The following is a 24656-nucleotide window of genomic DNA, read 5'->3' on the forward strand; positions in this document are numbered from 1 at the left end:
AGTGCATCTCTGCCCTGTTAGAAGACAAAAACTGTTTTATTTCATCTCATCGTTACACAAAATATAATAAACAATTCAATTTTTTTAAGTTCTAAAACAATAATAATATAAAAAAATAATATTTTATTTAACTTTCAACTTTTATCTAAAATAATCTCATTTAATCTTACTATCTAAATAAGTTGTTACCGTGCTGGTCTATCCCAAAGTCGAAAGCTTCATCCTCTGAAGCTCAAACCAACGTAGATAAACATGCATAAGGTTTAATGATTTCCCTGCTGCTACTATTTCTATAAATCTCTTGAGAAAACTTGGGCCGAAGTATTAAAAACAACATTTTATTGTCCATTTTCTAAATTTGAATACCCAAGAAAAGTCTCAAAGAGTCTTAAAAAAAGAAAAGAAAAAAAACATCTAGAGGAGAGGAGCTAGCATCTTAAAAAAAGTAGCAATTTAAAATTTTAATTAGTCATTAAAAAATAAAATGAAAAATAATTAAATGGTTGAAAGACTTCAATATTATTTAAATGAATAGTCATAAAATGAATTAAGATATTACTGGTAAAACAAATAAAAATAAAAATAAAACAACCCACTAAATTTGACCAAGAAAAGTCTCAAACAGTCTTAAAAAAGAAAAAAAAAAAAACATCTGGAGGAGAGGAGCTAGCATCTTAAAAGAAGTAGCAGCATATATTTCTTTTTTTGAGTAAGGTGGCAATTTAAAATTTTAATTGGTCATTAAAAAATAAAATGAAAAATAATTACATGGTTGAAAGACTTCAATATTATTTAAATGCATAGTCATAAAATGAATTAAGTATATGAAGTATTATAGAGACGAACAGAAGTATTAAAGACTTCAAATTCTAAATTGTTTTTATAATTATTGACATGAATTTTAAATTATTCTAAACTTAAATCATAATTAAATACATGGTCATTTAGTATAGGAGTGGATAATGTAGCTCATGGTGGGCAACAGATTCACATCACAAAATGTGCTGCATTAAGCAATAGACAACACAAAGAGGTGCTTTATTGCCACTTAATAGCCACTACTTTTCTGCTTACATTGAATGGAAGAAGAATGATTGAAGCCTCACTTTAGTTTCTTAGTAAGTGAAATTGGCTTTGCAATGGTTTCAAGAAAGTTGAACTTTTTGTTACCTTGATAGAATGAAAAGATTACTATTCATGAGAATCTGATCATTCTTTTAGTTTAGTTTGTACATGATGTAACTAGAGGGTTCAACAATCATTTACATAAATATCAAAATCAGGGCTTTGACTTCCTTGAGTGAGCGAAGCGAGCTTTGAGTGTTGTAGGAAGTTTGGGAATGTGCCCCTTGAAACAATTAAAGCAAGGAGTTCGAGTTCTAGTGTTTTCAACGCAAGTAACCAAAGCTGAAAGTTGGAGCTGTTTGTTGTTGTATCTTCCCTCAAGGAAAACGAGAATAGCAATGAGAAGGAAACACAAAGAGTGTACTAGCTTCTTATATTTTGGAAAATAAGTTGCTCAACTATTTTTTTTTTTTTTTTTTCTTATGGTTATACTATGCTTCCAATTTTAAGCCTTTTTTTTTAATTAAAATACCAAGAGAGGTTTTTAAAGCTCACTGTTTCTAGTAGTTGGTGAATATGAGACTTTGTTTTTCAGCCATTGAAGATTTCGGTGTTTGCTTTGAATCAAACGTATAAAGAACCCTTTTCTTTTGCTCTCATAGATTCATAAAATTCTTTTCTGGTCTATTGTTTTACCGGATTCTTAAAATCCTGCTGCTTTGTTCTGTTACAAGCGAAATCAAGTAAAATAAAAGGCATAGTTTTAGGGGTCAGGGATTTGAGAATTTCCCTGTTACTGTATTGATGTATGCAGTAACAGGTTAAGAATTTTCTGAAGGAAAATACTCTTTTTTCAGGGCGTTTGATTTTTGGATTTCTTTCTCAAGTATTGATAAACAATATCTTCCATTTATATATATATATATATATATATATATATATATATATATATGTTTCTATATGTTCTTTCTAGAACCTAAATGGTTCATTGCACTTTTCATGTTTGATATGTATAATACTAAAACACCATCTATACTCAAAAGGAAAAATGTTGTTAAGTATTGTGATAGTAGAGACACAAATGTAACCCTTTTTACCACCTTTTTTTACTACTTTGTTTTAAATGGAGAGTAACTGCGTAAAATAAGCTCTAAAGTTGTTATAAGAGTATGGTTATTTTACAAAATTATCCCCTATTTAAAGCGAAGTTGTAAAAGAGTTGTCAAAAAGGTTCCATCTTTTTCTTTATATATAAGTAAAAGTAAAACTTTATTGATAGTAAAAGGAATTGCCCAAGTACACAAAGAAGTATACACAAAATACACCTAATAATCTAATTATCTGAAGAAATCTCAATCTATTTGCAGTCCATACCACCCGCATTTATCAAGCACTTTACTGGAAACATACCAAAGAAGGCCATTCTCATTGATCATACTGGAAACTCTTGGCCTGTTGAGCTGGACCAAATTGGCAGCCGCTTGTGTTTTAAGTGTGGCTGGCAACAGTTTGCAAGTGATCATTCTCTGGAATTTGGGGACTTTCTAATTTTCAAATTCAATAGAAGTAATGTGTTTAAAGTCAAGATATTCAATATAACTGGATGCATGAAGTACGAAGCTGAAGCTACGGGCAAGACTCTTCCATGTCTGACCCCTGATGAAGATTCTACAGCAGAGCAGACTTGTGGTAGATTGACTCGTGGTGGCAAACGAAAGCTTTTGCAGATAGGTCTCAAGACCAATGAAGAGGCAGGAGGTGAGTTGTACTTAACACTTATTACTCTCAACTAGTTGCTTTCTCCCATTGTTTTTTTTGTTTTTGAATACAAATTATGTATTTAGAAATTGTATGCTTGCAGTTTCATCAAAAGCTAATCGACATAAAATCAAGAAGAATTGCTTAAGCAAATCTTGAACAAAACAAGTGCCCTAAAGTTGCCCAAGTTGTTGCACCAAAGAATCCATATTTCGTTACATCCATTTCTAAATTTATGCGATATACCTTGGTGAGTTTTCTGGTCTTGTATTTGCAATGTCCATATGGTACATTGGGATTTTGATATATGGAGAGGTGAGGGTTCAGAATGGTTTTCAGATGATATATTTTGGGTGCAAGGATCAACGATGGAGTGCACTGCCTAGGAGATGCATATATACTTTTTTCTGAATTATTGAGGTATTTTTATTTGGAAATTGGAGGAAGAGTGAGAAGGTTATTGGGATTTTGGTTGTGGATCATAAGATTAGATGTGGAAAGTATCGTTTTATTTGAGTCAAATTGGTATCACAATGATATTATTTGGTGTTTGTTCACTTTTTAATTACTTGGAAATCTATTCACTACAACAGAAATGGTCTTTTGGGACGAAAATTTTCGTCCCAAAAAAATTTTTGGGACGAAAAAAATTCATCCCAAAGTCGTTCCAATATCACTGTGCCAAAAGGTATTTTGGGACGAAAATCACCATTTCATCCCAAAAAATTTCTTTTGGGACGAAATTGAAGGAAACCGTTCGAACACGTTCGAACGAAAATTTTTTTTGTCACGGTTTAAATTCGTCCTAGAAAATAATTCGAACGGAAAAAATTTTAAGTTCGAACAGTAGTGACGTGTTTGAACGATTTCGAAATATGTTCGAACACACATGAATTCGTTCGAACGTTATGAATTGTCTTTGTGTTTGAACGTTAAATGGTCAGGTCGAACGGTATATAAGTTCGAACGGTATAGGCTATGTTCGAACACGACTGAAATTATTTACGTTCGAACGTTGTGTGATTGTTCGAACTCTACGAACATAAATTTCGTTCGAACATTACGTTTACGTTCGAACGCTATTGTCGTTACATAGAGTTCGAACGTTTTACGTTCGTTCGAACGATGTCTCTTTAATTTAAATCAATAATAGAAAACCAAATAGACATTTATACTATTTGAAAAAATACATTAGAAACTGTTTAACACTCACAAAAGTGTTAAAATAAGCGCAAACTAAATAAATAACAGTCGAGACGGGCATTGTTCGTACATAAATAGATAATCCCAAAATCCATCAGTTGCTTGGAGGCCTGTACTGTTGCATAAGCTGCTGCATTTGGAGTTGCATCTATCTTCTGAACTCTTCTTGTTCTTCTTCATGTTGTTTGAGGCGCATCTCCATATCTGCTTGTTTTGCCAATTGAGCCTCTAACTCATGCTGTCTTGCAGTCAATTCTTCGATTCTGGAATTCGCATTCTCTAGCGCTATAGAAGTCATAGATGCATTCCCAGAAGAAGAGGAAGAGGGACCAGGCTTTACACAACGACCCAAACCCCTCAAATATCCCGAACGTTGACCCAGGACTTGTGTAAAAATCTCAATATCACTTGTTGAGGAATTTTGATCTGACGCAGATTCAGCACGTAGGGCAATCATTTTATCCTAGCCATATATAAGATAAAGAATTAATATCGTCATAAATATTCTAATATATTTAATTAAAACAGGTTATAAAACTTACATAATTTTCACGGGCATCAGGATGAGTCCACTCTCCATTACGATCAGTGTGCGATGTAGCATATAATTTTGTCAGATCATAATTAGTATCTGAATCTTGCTACAATAAATGTGTTAAGATATAAAGTCATTATGATTCATCCAAATAATTAACTATATCCAATAAAAAAAATAGCAATACAAATTTCTTAGAAAGGCGATGGAAAGATCTTGAGCCTGCATGATGATTAATCTTCAATTTTGATCTATTTGTTTTGTTTATAGAACTTCGCTCCTGCAAAGAAATTGAAAATATGATGAAGCGAAATGACAGATAGGACAAGTAAAATAATTAAATTTCATTATACCTGATATGATGGATCCTCAAACATGTCACAAAGTTTTTCCCACTCAGAAGGTCGGACATCCTGGAAAGGATGTTGGCGTGCATCTTCCTTCTTCTCAAACTTATTATAATACTCATGACACCTCGCCTTATATTTGCGGAATGCATTACCCATAAGCTCTTCCACAGTCTTACGCTCTTCTCTCCGACCAAAATTTAATTCGAAATCATCCTTAAAAAAATAGTCACAAACACATTATCATTTATAATATTCTAAATTTAAGTAAAATATAGAAATTTATTCTACTAAATCAATGTTTTAAACATTACCAAACAACGCTTCTTGATAAGCTCTTTAACATATTGGGGGACTTTCTTCCATGAAGTCGTTGCCAAAGGTGCGTAAGTTCGTGTAAGAGCACCCACATGTGATGCAAGCCAAGCTGCTGGTTGTTCTTCGCCCCCAGTATGTTCGTCAGGAATGTTAACCTTGATCTTACCCACCTTCCGATATTTTTCCAACGTCACTCCTCTAGTGGTGCCTCGAACTTGACGAGATTGTACTGTAAATTCTATAAAATATAACATTGTAATCAATTTCATTTATATCTCGATTATAGGACCTTAATTAATAGCTTTTATGAGTATTAGATTTTTACCTTGTTCTGTAAAATCAATCTCTAATAATCTCTAATGGTGACAATGAAGGAGAGCTAGGAACAGGTGGAGATGGGTTGCGAACTTCCTTCCTCTTTGGCGGCATAATTTCAAACTACTGATACATTCAATAAGTAAAATATTTGTCATCAAGTGTAATGTTAACACATAATTGGTCAATCAGAATCTGTATCAGTTTCATTTGACAATTCGCTCTCATCATCTGTATATACTTAAGATGATTCAACATTTTCCTCAACTGTCGCATCAACAATTTCAGCCTCAATATCTTCTCTATTTAATGGAATCATCTCATACTGGCTCAAATCCACAAACAAATTTAAGGCTGGTTGACTCTCTTGGTATGCTTCTTGAGTAGAAGAGTCATCTTCTTCTTCATCTTGTCCTTCCGCCTGAGGGATAACATCATATATATTTCTTGGAGAATATTTTTGAACTACTCGCCATTGATTTCCTAACTTCGGGTCATCTAAGTAGAATACTTGAGATGCTTGAGAAGCCAAAATAAAAGGATCATCTTCATACCATTTTTTTGATGTATTAACACTCAAAAAATATTCATCATCACGGACTCCAGTACGAGGATTGCTTAAATCCCACCAATCACACTTAAACAGATACACCGCAAGCTCTCCCAAATATTTCATTCCAATTATATCGACAATAACCCCATAGAAATCAATATTTTCTCCATCATGACTTCCTTCGACTAGGACACCACTATTTTGGGTTTTCCTATAACAATCTCGATCCAGTGTGTGATACCTACTTCCCCGAGAAATACATGCAGAAAATCGAGCAGCGCATCTCGATGGGCCACGCGCCAATGCATACAGTTCATCAGATATATCATTTGGATTATTCGCATGCAATTGTACAACCTACATATTGAGTAAAACGTATACTATATCAAAGTTGAAATTAATAATTTTTCATTTGTTATTGAGTAACGCATATGTAATTTCATTACCCGTTCTTCAAACCATCTTGGCAACTCCTCTTCATGTTTTTGGTTTATATCATTTACTCCTAGTTCCTTGAGCACGTTAATATGATCACTGAAATTGATGATTACCACAAATATTTTATATTTTGTATTTTTTTAAAATTAATGAGGCAATTTAAATTAAGAAAAAGTTATAACTTACTTCAAGTAGTTCTCTATCTCAGGGCAATTGTTCAACACGTACCACTGAGCTTTCTCGAACTCTCTTCCACACAATTCATAACCACGCACTGCACCAATTGGACGAACTTGTTGGGAAAACACAGAAAATATATTCCGTTGTCTTGCTCGGTCAACGTCAAAGTTTCTTTCTGGCCGATCAAACCGAGTGTCAACTCCATGGAAATATTTGGAACAGAAGGTATGCCACTCATCGTCAATATATGCTTCTGCAATTGATCCTTCTGGACGGGCCTTGTTACCCACTGTACGTTTCAACTTTCCAAGAAATCGTTCAATGGGATACATCCATCTATATTGAACTGGTCCTACAAGTCGAGCCTCAAGTGGCAAATGAACGGCTAGGTGAACCATGACATCGAAGAATGACGGTGGATAAATATTTTCTAGCTTACACAATATTATGACAATTTCTCGTTCCATTCGATCCAAAGCTTCTACATTCAACGTCCTAGCACATAAGTATTTAAAAAATGCACCCAACTCAGTCAAAGCCACGCGCACATCTCTGGTCAAGTACCCACGGATACCAATCGGCAAGATATGCTGTAAGAAAACATGATAATCATGACTTTTTAATCCAGTTATTTTCTAATCATTTGTTCTCACACACCTTGTTAGATTCGAGGCATAACCGTTCAGTAATTTGATCTTCATTAGCCACTCACAAAATGTAACCCTTTCATTCCTTGATAATGTATACCACCCAATCGGCATGTAGACAGACGAACCATTTTCTTGCAACTGCATTTCCCGTCTTATTCCCAACCACTTCAAATCCTTCCTTGAGTTTATTGTATCCTTTGTTTTTCCTTCAATTGACATCAATGTTCCCACTACGGATTCGCAAATATTTTTTTCAATATGCATAACATCAAGGCTATGTCGCAATTTTAACTTCGACCAGTACGGGAGTTCGAAAAATATACTCTTCTTTGTCCAATTCAACTCATTCGTAGCTCGTTTTCTCTTTCGTTGTTTTTTACCAAATTCATTACAACCAACATTTATAAATTGTGCAAGTACATCTTCGCCAGACAAATATGGTGGAGGTTGGCCCCATTCAACAGTTCCATCAAACATTCTAGAATTTCCACGCCATCTATGGTCACCAGGTAAAAATCGACGATGACCCATGAAACATAATTTCCTCCCGTACGTAAGCCATTCAGATTTGGTATATTTGTCACAAGTTAGACATGCCATTTTCCCCTTAGTACTCCAACCTGACAAATTCCCATAAGCTGGAAAATCATTTATTGTCCACAACACCGCAGCATGCATCTTGAACGACTTGCCTGTTGACGAATCAAATGTGACAACCCCATTCTCCCACAAATCTTTCAATTCTGCAATCAATGGCTGTAAGTGTATGTCTATATCATTTCCCGGTGACCTCGGACCTGGGATGAGCAAACTCATCATGAAATATGGATCTTTCATACACTTCCACGGTGGTAGATTATACGGCATAAGTACAACTGGCCAAGTACTATGACTAGTACTCATGTTCCCAAAAGGATTAAATCCATCTGTTGCCAACCCAAGTCTTACGTTACGCAGTTCTTTAGCAAACCATGGGTGTTCCTGATCAAATTCCTTCCACACCTGGGAGTCAGCAAGATGTGACAAAATATTATCGTTCCTTACTCTGTCTGATGAGTGCCATGTCATATCTACAGCCGTTGCGCGTGACATAAATAATCGTTGTAATCTAGGTATCAATGGAAAGTGGCGTATGACCTTTTGCGGAACATTTGCCTTGTCCGATGTCCATCTTGACTCGTGGCATATAGGACACTCGTTCAACTGCTCATTCTCTCGCCAAAATAATATGCAGTCATTCTTACATGCATGTATTATATTGTAATCAAATCCGAGTCCTCGTTTCAACTTTTTTGCTTCATAGAAGTTACGAGGTAAAGTATTGTCTGTTGGCAGTGCCTCTTTAAACAGCTCAAGTAACATATTGACTGCCTTAATAGATAATCGACACATTGATTTTATGTGAAGCAATCTTACGGTAAACGACAACTTACTATGTCTTATGCATCCTGGATATAGCTCACGCTGTGAATCATTCCACAAGCGTGCAAAAGTGTTATGGCCCTCATCATTTGAGCTTGATGTGTCCGTGTCACCTTCATTCATAAACATTCCCGCACCGATGTCACCTAACATTTCCTCCATATCCTCATCGTAATCATCTCCAACAATCTCTGGTTATACATCTTCATCGATCTCTTCTTCTTCATGTGGAGCTTCAAATGAAGTTGGATATGGTTCACCGTGTAAGACCCAATCAGTATAACCCTTATCAATACCTTTGACAGACAGATGCCCTCTCACCAAGTCTATCTTATGAGAACGCAAATTCCTGTATTCTCTGCATGGCATATGATACGTCCATCACTATCACATGTACCCAATGCAAACTCCAAGAATTTCTTAACACCTTCAGCATATACATTGTAATTCTGACCCAATCGATCGCTAACTCTCATCCAACTCTTATCCATGCCGACTATATTCATTACAAACAATATTGTAATGCATCAGCAAACAACTATGTATCATGTACCAATTAATGAGTATGCCACCTTTTACTGGGTAGTTGGTCCTATCCCGTTCGGTATTGTAAGATCATAGTCGCCATCCTATGATCTATTATCTGTCACGTCCAACAAAATTTCGGCAGTATCTCCCCATAGTTCTCCAAATATGCTCGTTTGGTTGTGTGCACTGACGATTAACACGTCGTTGCACCATCACCGAAACTGCATATCCAGAGAACAATGGATGAATCTACCAAAATCATAATGTTGGACGACAACAGATATAGTTCTATAGTTTGCGAGAATGATCTTACAATCCCAAACTGTCCACTCTGGACAATTCAAGAGTTATCAATCAAGCATGCATCCGGATTGATAATTCTCGAACGGGTCTAAGGTTTATTTTGATGAACAAACAATGTAAAATATGCTAATATATGTCAAACAATAACAACATATTATTTATACAACAATACAATAAAAACTTAATTAGTAGGTATTATTAAATCTTAACTATTTATATTTTAATTTAAAGATTTAGTAGTATTTTAATTTGAATATTAATTTTATTAATTTATATTTAAGTATTTAAGTATTATTAAATCTTAACTATTTATATTTTAATTTAAAGATTTAGTAGTATTTTAATTTGAATATTAATTTTATTAATTTATCTTTACGTATTTAAGTATTATTAAATCTTAACTATTTCTATTTTAATTTAAAGATTTAGTAGTATTTTAATTTGAATATTAAACTTATTAATTTATCTTTAAGTATTTAAGTATTATTAAATCTTAACTATTTATATTTTAATTTAAAGATTTAGTAGTATTTTAATTTGAATATTAATTTTATTAATTTATCTTTAAGTATTTAAGTATTATTAAATCTAACTATTTCTATTTTAATTTAAAGATTTAGTAGTATTTTAATTTGAATATTAAACTTATTAATTTATCTTTAAGTATTTAAGTATTATTAAATCTTAACTATTTCTATTTTAATTTAAAGATTTAGTAGTATTTTAATTTGAATATTAAACTTATTAATTTATCTTTAAGTATTTAAGTATTATTAAATCTTAACTATTTATATTTTAATTTAATGATTTAGTAGTATTTTAATTTGAATATTAATTTTATTAATTTATCTTTAAGTATTTAAGTATTATTAAATCTTAACTATTTCTATTTTAATTTAAAGATTTAGTAGTATTTTAATTTGAATATTAAACTTATTAATTTATCTTTAAGTATTTAAGTATTATTAAATCTTAACTATTTCTATTTTAATTTAAAGATTTAGTAGTATTTTAATTTGAATATCAAACTTATTAATTTATCTTTAAGTATTTAAGTATTATTAAATCTTAACTAATTCTATTTTAATTTAAAAATTTAGTAGTATTTTAATTTGAATATTAATTTTATTTATTTAGAATTAACAATATTAAATGGTAGTTGGTCCTAATTATTTGTGATTTAGTAGTACATATAATTTATAACCATACCAAACCTAACGTATTCTGTATACGTTATTGATGTAATGTCATTATCCGTTCGAACTATGAGAACCTATGTTCGAACAAAATTAATACGTTCGAACGGTAATCCGAACCCGTTCGAACGTATTCATTCCAGATTCCAGTCGCCTTCAACAACGCCGAAAACTCCATTAATCCCAAACTCTAACAAACACAAACAACAATCTCAAAGCATACAACTTTCTAACATTGCAAAATATTAAGTTCAAACCATACATTTCTATTTTAAAAGAAATACCTAAATTTTTGAAGATGAAAAGGAAATAATCCGAGAATAATCACAAACTATCCTACAAGTAATAATCCGAGAATAATGGAGTGAGATGAACAATTTTTTTGAGCTTAAGGGCTAGTTTGAGAAAAAATACCTCTGATATGCGAAGGGGTAATCTTCGGGCAACCACACGGAGCGACCGCAGGAGGAGAGAAACAGAATTGTGAGGTTCTGTCGTGTTTTTGAAGAACATTTCATGTTCGAGCGGTTATTTACTAACCGTTCGAACGTGAAAATATTAAGCATGAGAAAATTCCCTCCTAATTTTCACGTTCGAACGTAACAAAAGTATGTTCGAACGTTATTGATTTATTACCGCTCGAAAATTAACAGTTCGAACTTTAATTTCTAACTGTTCAAACGGTATTGTAAATGTTTATTTATATTTTTTTTCATTACACCTTTTGAATAAAAGAACAACATTAATATATAGACATATTAGATGATACTATAGTTTAATTGGCGGGATATTTTCCCACCACTGCAATAATCCGTTCGAACTATAACAAATTACGTTCGAACGGTAATCCAGCTGTCTTGTTTTTGGCGGGATGTTTTCCCGCCATTTGCCTTGTCCATTTGAATGTTTTTTTACATTCAAACGTTAACATATGTGTTCGAACGGTTTACGAGTACCGTTTGAACACATATCCTTTATGTTTAAATATAACTTTTTTCATCATTAAATGAAAAGTACTATAACATCATATGTATTAGTTATATATACTATCATATATAATGTAATATATACTATCATATATATAGTAATCTATACTAAATATATAGTATATATATATAGTAATATATATTATCATATATGTAGTGACCTATACTATCATATGTATTATTAAGATCATATGTATTAGTAATATATACTCACATATATATAGCCTCAAATATACTAAGGTCATATAATAAAGTGTAGAGAAATTTATAAGATGATAGTATATTAGTAAGCTATACTCTATATATATATGTTGTATAATATCATATATAACTTTAGTTGGTAAAGTATAATGGAATATATAATATGACATATATTAGTTAAGTATAAACTCATACCATATAGCACTACATGCTATTATATGGTACTATATACAAATTAATATCTCATATATAACACTTTGATAGTAAAGTATTATGATATATTACTATTATACTATAAAAAAATATTTTATAAGTTATTATGCTTTCATTTAAAGTATTCTACTATCATAATATATATTATAATATTACATATATATTACAGTATATATAATCTACTATAATAGTATATATATTATAACAATTTATAGGAATATAAATATAGTATACATTTAATATATTTTTAATAAACTTACAAAACTTCTGTTCGAACGTGAAATAGTAATGGTCGAACGGTTTTATATTAACGTTCGAACTTTAACTATTAACGTTCGAACGGTTATGCACGTATAAGTTATCGCAGGCAGCTCCTTCTCATGCCGCCGTCGACACCGTTTGAAAAAGCGAGAAAACGTTTGAACGCACTACATTCACCACCGTCTGCCGTCGTGATCAGCACATACGTCAATCACTTTTCCTCCCAAGTAAAGGTATGTATTTTCAAACTCATTTTACCGTTTATTTTATAATTTTATGGTTTTATTTGTTTTTTTTTTAAAATTGCATTTTTTTCATCAATAATTACCGTAGAACATCATAAATCTATCGTAGGATGTTTAGAAATGAAGAGTACTTTGTTTTTAGTCGAAGAAACCACGGAATCGATTAATTTTTGAGTATTTTCATGGCCACTGAGTTGACTCAGCCATGGCCGAGTTAGATCTGTTTTACGTTCGAACGGTATTAACCAATCCGTTCGAACGGGTAAACCTGTACGTTCGAACTTGATCGACACGTTCGAACGTTTTTAATTGTCCGTTCGACCATATATTTAGACGTTCGAACGCTAATTATTAAATTCATTCCATAACATGTTATTAGCTTATTAAATTGTTTTCATCGTTTAATTGATTATATGTTCTATCAATTAATTTATTAAATTGCTATTAGTATATAATTTTGTAAATATTTTAGTCGTAATTAGATTTTATCACTAATCTTGAATGTATATTTTATTTTTAAAATTTCAGGATCATAATAATGTCTTATCGGGGCCGTAAACGTGGTAGATCAGGAGAACCTTCCATCCAAACAGTTCGAGAGCGGACCGTTTTACTTGAGCGACAGGTAAAACTGTCTGATTTTGTCGCTCTTATATGGGAGGGTCATTCCCTCCCATCAGTATTCAATGATCGTGGTTGGGCACCAATCTTAAATCAGCGAGAAGAAGGAATGGAGCTCGTTTCCTTCATTGAGATCGTTACTGAGTTCTATAAAGAGCTCGGTGCTGCTAGCCCAGACGATGGAGGGGCATATAGGATCTGTGTCCGAGGAGCTCCTGTTATATTTTCAGCAGACGGACTCACTGTATATCTGGGTATTCCTAGGCTTCTTGATGCCTATCCAAACCTGCCGCCTAGAGAGTCTGGTCCTTCAGGTGATGCAGCTATGTCTCAGGACGAGGGACTAGATTACACAGATGAGATCGATACACTTGCTGATCACGAGGTCAGGGACTTGATTGTTGGTCCAGATGCTCCAGTGTACGATGGCTCCAAGAGTATTAGGCAGGCAGATTTATCTTCTTTCTTCAAGATTATGAATTTGATCATTGCCAATAATATTGACCCACAGCAGCACAAGACGGAGGTCGGCATGGATCGAGCGAGATTTATGATACGGGTCGCTCGTGGCATCCCGATCGACCTCGTTGGTTATATATTTGAGAGAATCCAATCAGAGGCACGGTTCATTACGACAGATATACTTCCGTTTGGGATCCTCATCACTCGATTTTTGCTACATGCCGGGATTGTGTCCGAACCTGCCGAGCGTTCCCGATTTCCGATGGCACCGATCAACAGCACCACCCTATCACGGAGCACGGGACACTCTAGATTTCATTTTCGTGGGGCTGTTCCTGACAGGGCTGAGATTCAGAGAGATGCGCAGCCGGGAGATACTGGAGTATCGGCTTGTGAGACATCTACACAGGCTGAGACATCACGCACATATATTCGCGGGGAGATGGCTGACATATTGCTTGCTGAGATCAGCGTACACACATCAGCAGTGATTGATGCAGTGCATACTGCAGTGCATACTGCCATGTCTGAGTTGCGTACAGAGATTATGGCTACCGTCTCTGGGTTACGTACAGAGGTTAATGAGTTACGTACAGTGATTAATGCCAATAATGCAACTCAGGTCACAGTTAGTGCTCGACTGACACAGGTAGAGACACAATTAGCTGCAGTCGAGGATGTGTGTAGAGACCTCGCATCACAATAGTTTTTATCTTTTATTCGTATTTTCTTTTGTTGTAATTATGAACAATATATATGGCATTTTGATAATTTGCTTTATTTGGTCGATTAATATATATGTGGTTGATAATATTTATTTAACTAAAAATCTTATTTAACGTAAAAGAAATTATTAAAATATTTTAAAAATAATTACATAAAATTAATTAATGAATTTGTATATATGATATATATTTTTTATATTTTGAGTTTCGTACCGAGATTAATATTATACCTTCGAATGTATAAATGTGGTGCTTGAATATGTTCTAACTAAATATATTCCGTTCGAACGGTTTAGAAACCTTCCCGCCAGGATTTACCACCAAATATTTTCCGTTCGAACACAACAAATTCTCGTTCGAACGTTTTTGAACTTTCCCCGCCATAATAAAGTAATTATCTGCCAAATTTTACTGTTCGAACGTATTTTTTCACTTTCGAACGGAAAAATTTTTTTGGGACGATTTAATTCGTCACAGAAAATACTGTTCGAACGGTTATTTTGACGTTCAAACGATTTTCTAAATTCATCGATTTTTTGGGACGAAATTTAAATTTCGTCTCAAAAAATGACTTTTAGAGATGAAAAAAAATTTCGTCCCTAAATAATTTCATCCCAAAATCTCAAATTTGTTGTAGTGATTGGCTGTCCCTTTCCTTATTCCCACATTGTGAATATATATAACCTACATTAAAGGTAGTCATGTGTGCAAAATCCCACATTGGCTACTTTCTAGGTGAAACTAGGTTTATACCTAATTTTAGGGAAGCTTCAAATTGACTGTCTTTCTGGGGTTAAAGCTCAAATATGGTTAGTGCTTTCCCTGGATCGTTACAGTATATCCCTAGTGTACTTATGTTGTGCTTCTAGTGCTTTTTGATAAAATGTGATATCTTTACATACCAAAAGAGAAAATATAATAAATGTATTAGGTGTAATGCTTATAGGATACTTTAAATTTAGGAACATTTGGCGGTGTCATCTTGATTGAGTGGAGTAGAAGCTGAGCTGGATGTAACATGAATGCTCATTATTTGTTATTGTTTCATCTGATTCATCTTTTTTGGAAGGCAGGAACTAGTCATTTTTTAAAATTGTCGGAGAGAACCAAAATTGATTTCTTTTCTTGGAATATACTCATATTTGTATCAGAACCTCCAAATTCATAATTATTTTTTAATTCATCATTGCCATATATGTTGTTTATATCAAATAATTCTCTTGCTATTGCGAGTTAACTAGTTATGTCAGGTCCACATGCTTTCTGTAAATGTTTGAAAGAATAGATTTCTCATGACATTGGTTATGGCTGCAGTGTGTTCGTAGATCAGTGGTGAATGCATATAACATTAAGTTGAAGCAAGAAGTCGTAATTCGCGGTCCGAATGAAGAGAAGTGCCCTATGAAAATTGTTGAAAGATCGAATGGTCGAATCATGATTGCTAATGGGTGGTCTTATTTTGTAGAGAAGAATGCTGTACAACCTAAAGACCAATGTGTGTTTGAGTTTATCCTCGAAAGAGGAAATACATGCAAAGAAATGAACGTTCAAATTCTTCGTGGAAATGCAAGATTCAAGAAGTTACCAAAGGATTGGCGTTTGTACAGGAAGAAGGCATGATATACAAAAAATCCACCCCCACCGCCCAAGTGCGGCCCAACTTCGTGGTGGAAATGCAAACCCAACAGTGCTTGTTCTCATGGCACGAGACAACTTTTCTCAATTCCGCTTTGCAACACATACCTGGTTAGGTTATAGTTCTTTGTACTATTTTATCCACATAGGAGTTAGTTAGGCACTTCTGTAAATCCTTAATCATTCTTGCTGTGGACTTGAAATTAGCTTCTTTTTATTCATTTACTTATTTTTATCATGAAATGAATTGTGGTTTCTTGTCTCGTCTTGCATTTTTGTCAGGTTATTGATAAAGTGTCAAAAACTATATGATTAAGCTGCTAAAGTGAATGAATTGTTTAACCAAAATAGGAATTAAGCACTTAATTATGTAGTAATTTTGACTCAATGTTAAATTTTGGTATTTTGCACTTGAAAAGAGTTGTATTGCTGTTAGTCCACACCAAAATTAAGACCACAAAATTTTACTTCTCTCACATCTTATTTATGTTGCACGATATTAAGGGAAAGATGTTAAAACACATGGGTATTCTTGGAATTACCCAACTGGCACGGCAACATCCAAAAGAAGGCACTAGAAACTCACACACGGGACTGAGGTGCAGAGCAGTGCACTGCAGAGGAAAAGATTGGAGACGTGCAACGCATGGACCTAGATCGAGCAGCTCAAGAAGACACACTGCAGGGGGAATCATGCGAGACAGCAGGGGCTGGAGATATGGGCTGAAGACGCGGGCAGGAGCTGACGATTCGAACTGCAGGACCTTGAATGGACGCACACTGTAGGGACACGGTAATGAGTTACAGAGAGGTATCATGGCCTCACAGCAGGGCGACTCAAAATGCATGGTTGGAGACGCGAAACAGGAAGGCTGAAACGGGGACCTCAAGGGCGCAACTTCACACACACGGGCAGACCCACTCACACGAACACTGGGTAAAATGTAGAGAGGAGACGCAAAATGCAAAAAGGGATGTAGAGTATAAAGAAAAGATTTTTGTTGTGCGCCGTCTCTTCTCATTCTTCTATTTTTTCTTCTAGTGGATTTTTCGTTTGCAGTTTTTTGGGGTTGGAGATGATTTTATTTCCTTAATAGTAGAGATTCTGAAATTTTATTGGCAGTTTTGTGATGCACAGAGCACTCGTTTATGAGTTTGAGTTTAATTGTTTTATTTTCTATTTCCTTGAGAGAATGATGTTAGGCTAAGTTTACAGCTTGAGCTACAAGATATGGATTCTCTTGCACTAAACTACTTATTAGAGTGATTCTGATATGATAAAAATCTATTTTATAGTTTTGCAAGTTGATTTTGTTGAGATAAGTCAAAACCAAAAACTCTTGTTCCTGTTGACGTAAGGCACAACAGAAAGTTGGTAATATTTTCAAGATTTTTCATCGTTAGTTTTTATAGTAAATTTATTTGCACTCTATAGATACTTTATACTGGAGATAAAATGCTGGGCTGAAGACACTTGTAGCCCAAGTGTTTGACATATTGTGTCACTTTCTTTGATATTACTGCAATCTCTACATTACTTGCACTCAATTATCTAGTATTCAATTTCTTTTCTCATTTCTTTCTATTTCCATTATTTTTAAGTCTACAAGCATTCAGAAAATTATTCAACAAATACAGAAAAGATCCCAACCACTCTTCATTAATACACTTCAAATCAGTACATAAATATATTTTTCTTGTTTCTTTTCTTTGTTGCATAAATAGCCCTTTCACCAACAAGCTCCTCACACAAAATACACTTCATTATATGCTTGCTCAGCATGAATACTATTGTCCCTGTGGAATGACCATGGAACTCATCCATGTACTACTTTGATAGCTTCTGCACTTGGAAGACATATTTAGAAAGCCATCAAGTTTTTGGCGCCGTTACCGGGGACAACTGGTGTTTATCAAAGCATTCTCAAATTGTTGAGAAGACGTTTGTAGTGCTGAGAACCTCTTCACAGCTTGGGTGACATTCTTCTTTATTTTATTTTACTTTATTTTTTTTCTTCTGTTTGTCTTGCATATTCTTTTATTTTCTGTTCTTGTTTGTACGACTGGTTGGACTAGGGACCATACTTCTCGGTTGGTTAGGACAGAATCACAAGCGTCTTTTACCTCATAATCACTTTCTATTGAGTCATCTTCTGACACTAATAGCACCATGGCTGAAAATAAGAATCATGATAGGGAAGTAGTAAATCAGAACAAGACACTTAGAGATTATTTACAACCTATCAGAACTAGCACACCCTCATGCATAATACAACATTTGAATGTAAATGCCTTTAATTTCAAACCTGGAATGATTCCATTAATTCCACATTTTCATGGCATGGAATCTGAGAACCCTTACCTTCATATCAAAGAGTTTGAAGAGGTTTGTTCTACATTCATGGATCGGACATGCACTGAAGAGGTTGTTAGACTAAAGTTGTTTCCATTTTCTTTGAAAGATAAGGCTAAAACGTGGCTAAATTCATTGAAACCTAGAACCATAGGCACATGGCAGGAAATGCAAACTGAATTTTTGAAGAAATTCTTTCCAATACATAGGACAAATGCACTCAAAAGACAAATCATGAACTTTACCCAAAAAGATTCTGAAACTTTTTATCAAAGTTGGGAAAGGTTCAAAGATCTTTTGAATGCTTTTCCCCATCATGGTTATGAAAATTGTCGTGTGATAAGTTTTTTTTATGAAAGTTTGACACCTAAAATGTGCCAATTTGTACAAACCATATGTAATGTAGAATTTTTCGACAAAGAGCCGAAGCATTTGAATATTTTGATTACCTTGCTAAAAATGCTCAATCTTGGGACACAACTAATGTGCATGACAGGTCTAGGCAAGTTGAGCCTGGTCATGGAAAATATACTTTAAAGGAAGATGATGATTTGCATGCTAAATTAACCTTGTTGTCTAGAAAAATGAAAGCCATGGAATTGAAAAAGGTGAATGAAGTGCATGCTGTCCATAAAAATTCTGAGAAGTGTGGCATATGTGAGGATCATGGGCATTCAACTAATGAGTGTCTCATGATCCCCGCATTCAAAGAGGTGTTGTAGGATCAATCTAATGCTGTAAATATGCTACATAAACCGTATTCTGGTTCTTACTCTAATTCTTACGATTCAGGATGGAGAAACCACCCAAATTTTGGGTGGAGGAATGACCAGCAAGTAGATCCAGCAGCCTTGGCTTCGGGACCCTCTCAACTCACAATTCAAGCACCTCCAATGCAAATGAAAGGACTTGAGGAGACGGTACAACAATTGTCAAACACCTTGCAGCAGTTTATGCAAGGTCAAGCAACAATCAACAATCAAAACTCTCAAGCGATAAATGACATTCGGAGCACACTTACAAAGATGACTATGGCATGGAGCTCTCAAGAAAAAGGAAAATTTCCTGCACAACCTCAACCCAATCCACAAAGTCAGCCACCTCAAAGAGCGGTTGAGAGTTCAAATGTTAGGCAAGTGAAGGCAGTCACTACTTTGAGAAATGGTAGCGTGGTGAACATTCCAACTCAATGTTCAGACAAGACTGGTAAGGCCTCTAAACCTGTACAAAATGAGGCTGAAAAGTGTGAGTTTGAATAAAGTGAAACTGAAAATGAAACTGAAAAGATTTCATGTCCTGTACCTACTCCTTTTCCTCAAACATTGGTTCCTCTGCACAAAGACAAACACCAATTTGAAATTTTAGAAATACTCAAGTAAGTTAGGATTAACATCCCTTTGTTGGATGCTATTCAACAAATTCCTACATATGCTAAGTTTCTAAAAGATTTGTGTATGGTTAAAAAGAAATTAAATGTGCAAAAGAAAGCTTTTCTTACTGAGCAGATCAGTACCATAATTCAAAGTAATACCCCACCAAATATAAAGACCCCGGTTCACCAACAATTGCTTGTATTATAGGAAGTTCAAAAATTGGTCAAGCATTGTTAGATCTAGGTTCAAGTGTGAATTTACTGCCTTATAATGTTTATGAGCAATTTGGTTTAGAGGAATTAAAACCAACTCCTATCATTTTACAACTAGCGGACATGTCTATTAAAATGCCAAGAGGAGTTGTTGAGGATGTCTTAGTTCAAGTGGATAAATTTTTTTACCCCGTAGATTTTGTTGTGTTGAATGTTCACTTGACACCAAAATCTTCTTTTCAAGCACCTGTGATTCTTGGGGGACATTTTCTTACTACTTCAAATGCATTAATAAATTGTAGGAGTGGTGTTTTAAAGCTGAGTTTTGGGAACTTGACCCTTGAACTAAACATTTTTAATATTTGTAGGCAACCTTAAGACTTGGAAGATGTACAAGAAGTAAATTTGTTGGAAAGCATCCTTGAGGAAGAGGCTTATTTGGCATACCAGCCCACTAACCTGCTGTTTGAGTTAGAAAATATTTGTGATCTCATCACTGATGATACCCCCATTGATGTTTCTCCTATTTTTAATGCAGAAAATAAATTTGAGACTAGATGGAGGCCAAAAATTGAGCAGCTTCCACCATTGACAGTAAGTTTGAAGCCTTCAGCAAATGAAATCCCAACACTAGAGCTGAAGCCATTGTCGAATGACCTGAAATATGCATTTTTGGGTTCGGACAGCACATTCCCAGTGGTGATTTCCGCCCAACTCACTCATGATCAACAAGGGAGACTAATGTGAGTCTTAAAGCAGCACAAAGGTGCTATTGGGTGGACAATCGCAGATATAAAAGGTATAAACCCTCTTGTGTGCACTCATAGGATTTATTTAGAAGAAAATGTTAAAGTCTCTAGGGAGATGCAAATGAGACTAAATCCTACCATGAAAGAGGTAGTAAAAATAGAGGTTTTGAAACTACTTGATGTGGGGATCGTCTACCCTATTGCAGACAGCAAGTGGGTAAGTCCCATTCATGTAATCCCAAAAAAATTTGGGTTTACCATTGTGAAAAATGAAAAAGATGAACTAATTCCTACTAGGATTTCTACTGGTTGGCGAATGTGTATAGATTATAGGAAGTTGAATACCGCCACTAGGAAAGATCATTTCCCTTTGCCATTTCTTGATCAAGTGTTAGAAAAAGTTGCTGGCCATGATTTCTATTTTTTTTTTTGGTGGATTTTCTAATTTTTACCAAGTAGAAATAGCACCTGAAGATCAAGAGAAAACAACTTTTACTTGCCCGTTTGGCACTTTTACATTTAGAAGAATGCCTTTTGGACTATGTAATGCACCAGCTACTTTCCAAAGATGTATGCTTAGTATTTTCAGCGACATAATTAAAAATTGTTTGAAAGTATTCATGGATGATTTTTCAGTGTTTGGTAGTTCTTTTGATGCATGTTTGACTAACTTACAAGATGTTTTTGCTAGGTGTGAAGAGAAGCATTTGCTTCTCAATTGGGAAAAGTGTTATTTCATGGTTCAACAAGGCATAGTTCTTGGTCACATAGTCTCATCACGAGGCATTAAGGTTGATAAAGCTAAGATCGAGCTTATCTCCAAGCTTCCTATACCCAAAACAGTAAAAGAAATCAGATCATTTCTTGGGCATGCTGGGTTTTATAGGAGATTCATTCAAAATTTTAGTTCAATTTCTAAACCCTTGTGTGAGTTACTTATGCATGATATTGCTTTTGAATGGACCTCTTCTTGTCAAAATGCTTTTGATAAGCTGAAAATTTTGCTCACTACAGCCCCTATCATGCAACCTCCTGTTTGATCTATTCCTTTTGAGATAATGTGTGATGCTAGCGATGTAGCCATAGGAGCTATTCTTGGACAGCGTAGAAATAAGTTCCCACATGTCATTTCTTATGCAAGTAGAACTCTAAATGGAGCCCAAAGAAATTATTCTACCACAGAAAAGGAATTGCTTGCTGTAGTTTTTGCATTAGACAAGTTTCGAACTTATATTTTTGGTTCTCCTGTGGTTGTTTTCACTGACCATGCAGTGTTAAAGTACTTATTGTCGAAGAAGGATGTTAAACCACGTTTAATCCGATAGATTGTTCTTCTCCAAGAATTCGACCTTATCATCAAAGACAAGAAGGGTGCTGAAAACGTAGTCGCCGACCACTTGTCTCGGCTTACATTTGCTGAAAATGAGCACACTGTCCCTATCCTTGACTCTTTTCTTGATGAACAATTAATGTCAGTAGAAAATTTACCTTGATTTGTTGACATAGTTAATTTTTTGATGACATGACAAACTCCACCCCATTGGAATGCTCAAGACATACGAAAATTCAAGCATGAGGTAAAGTCATTCTTCTATGACGATCTTTATTTGTTTAAATATTATTCTAACCAAATCATAAGGAAATGTGTGCCTGATCATGAAATACAAGTTGTTCTTTCTTTTTGTCATAATCAGGCTTGTGGGGGACATTTTTTTTGCACATAAAACCGTTGCAAAAATTTTACAAAGTAGGTTTTATTGGCCGCATACGTTTAAGGATGCGTAGAGTTTTTGCAAAACTTGTGAACCATGTCAAAAATTAGGCACAATCACTAAGAGAAACATGATGCCTTTATAACCCATTTTGGTCATTGAGATTTTTTATTGTTGGGGGATTGATTTTATGGGGTCATTTCCATCTTCGTTTGGTTATTTGTATATCCTCGTGGCTGTTGATTATGTTTCAATGTGGGTTGAAGCCATCCCATGTAAAACAAATGACCATAAGGTTGTGCTTAAGTTCTTGAAAGAAAACATTTTTACTAGATTTGACATGCCTAGAGCTATCATTAGTGATAATGGAACTCATTTTTGCAACAAACCATTTGCTGCCTTCATGAAAAAATATGGTATACACCATAAGGTTTCCACTCCATATCACCCTCAAACGAATGGGCAAACTGAATTAGCTAATAGAGAACTTAAGCACATCTTAGAAAAACAGTCAACCCAACAGAAAAGATTGGTCTTTAAGGCTGACTGATGCAATTTGGGCCTATAAGACAACCTTTAAAACCTCTCTTAACATGTCCCCTTACTGCTTGGTATATGGAAAAGCATGTCATCTTCCCGTTGAGCTTGAACATAAGGCATATTGGGCTGTTAAACAATTTAATTTTTCCATTGACCATGCTGGTTCTGTGAGGAAATTTCAGATTTCAGAATTGAATGAGCTTAGGCGAGATGCATATTACAATTCTAAATTGTCAAAGGAGCGCATGAAGGTGTTACATGACAAGCACATCCAGAAAAAGAATTTTGAGCCCAATGAACAAGTCTTACTTTACAATTCTCGCCTCCATCTATTTCCAGGCAAATTAAGATCGAGGTGGAGTGGTCCTTATGTAGTTAAGGCTGTGTTTTCATATGGAACTGTTGAGATTACTAATCCTCAAAATGGAAATACTTTCAAAGTCAATGGCCAACGACTTAAACATTTTTTGGCAAAACTTTCACATGAGGATACTTCAATTCTTTTGGAAGATACAACTTATTCTCATGATCATTAGCTCATTTTTTAGTTTTGCTTTAATTTTTTTTTCCTTTTTTTTTCTGCTTTTATTTGTTTCACTTCTATGTTTTGTTCTTTCCTTTTTATTTCTCTTCAGTATATCTTTTCAGGTTCAGCATTGTTTATTTTTTTTTCTGGTTTCATTTTTACGTTCATGATCACTTCAGCCATCTCAGGTATTTTCCTTCGGCCCTATTTTCTTTCATGCCTTGTTTTATTCATGATTTGCAGTGAGGACACTGCTCATTTTTAGTTGGGAGTAAGGAGAGTCTTCTACCATTAGTCTCTCACGATTTATAATTGTGGGGTCTGAATTTTTTTTTTTGCTGCCAAGTTACTATTTTCACACTTCTCTACTTAAGATCAGATAGTTGCAATCTTGGGCTACACTAATTCTCATTGGTTTAGGTTTAAGTTCAACACTAGACATTATGATAAGTCTTAGCAACTCAAATTTGGGAAATTTATTTCAAAGCTATTGATTGATGACCTTAATTGACACAAGCAAATACTTTTTGTTGTTTGTTTGATGACAACCAGTGGTTTCTTCTAAGCAATTAGTAAGAACTACAATGAACCATATCTTAATGGCCTAGGAAAAGTGTGATACATATATATAAAAAAAAAATGGTTATGAAAATACATGAGAAAAGGGACAGGCTAGAGATCCTGCACACAAAAAAAAAAAAAAAATGGTGCAAGTACATTGGAAAATGTTGCCTATCACCGGGATCTATTAAAAAAAAATGTGATAGCGTGAAAGCCGCCAATGTAATGGTTTTGAATTGTAGTAAAGACCTTTTAGTTTTTCTTGAAAAAGTTGCTAGGCTGAAACTATTGTGAGGAATCTTGAAACTAATAAATGGCAATCCGTTCACACACTTGATGCACTCAAAGATCTTCAACATAAGTATATTTCCCTTGTTTGAGCTCTTGAGAATTTTATAAGCTTTTGTGTTAAGCTATGACCTGACCTGTCTACATTTTAATGCCCAGGATTTCAATAAGATAGATCTTTT

The 24656-nt window shown here is 34.4% G+C and overlaps 1 non-coding gene and 1 pseudogene across 1 annotated transcript; one reads left to right on the forward strand and one right to left on the reverse strand.

The window, feature by feature from the left end:
• Window positions 1-2672: 2672 nt before the first annotated feature.
• Window positions 2673-23635, forward strand: LOC121236373 (annotated as a pseudogene).
• On the reverse strand, window positions 18730-18836 carry LOC121243840. The gene has a single exon (XR_005936304.1). It is a non-coding gene; the product is annotated as a small nucleolar RNA R71 (small nucleolar RNA).
• Window positions 23636-24656: the final 1021 nt, after the last annotated feature.

Source organism: Juglans microcarpa x Juglans regia, chromosome 1D, assembly GCF_004785595.1.
Source record: "Juglans microcarpa x Juglans regia isolate MS1-56 chromosome 1D, Jm3101_v1.0, whole genome shotgun sequence".
NCBI classification, from domain to species: Eukaryota; Viridiplantae; Streptophyta; class Magnoliopsida; order Fagales; family Juglandaceae; genus Juglans; species Juglans microcarpa x Juglans regia.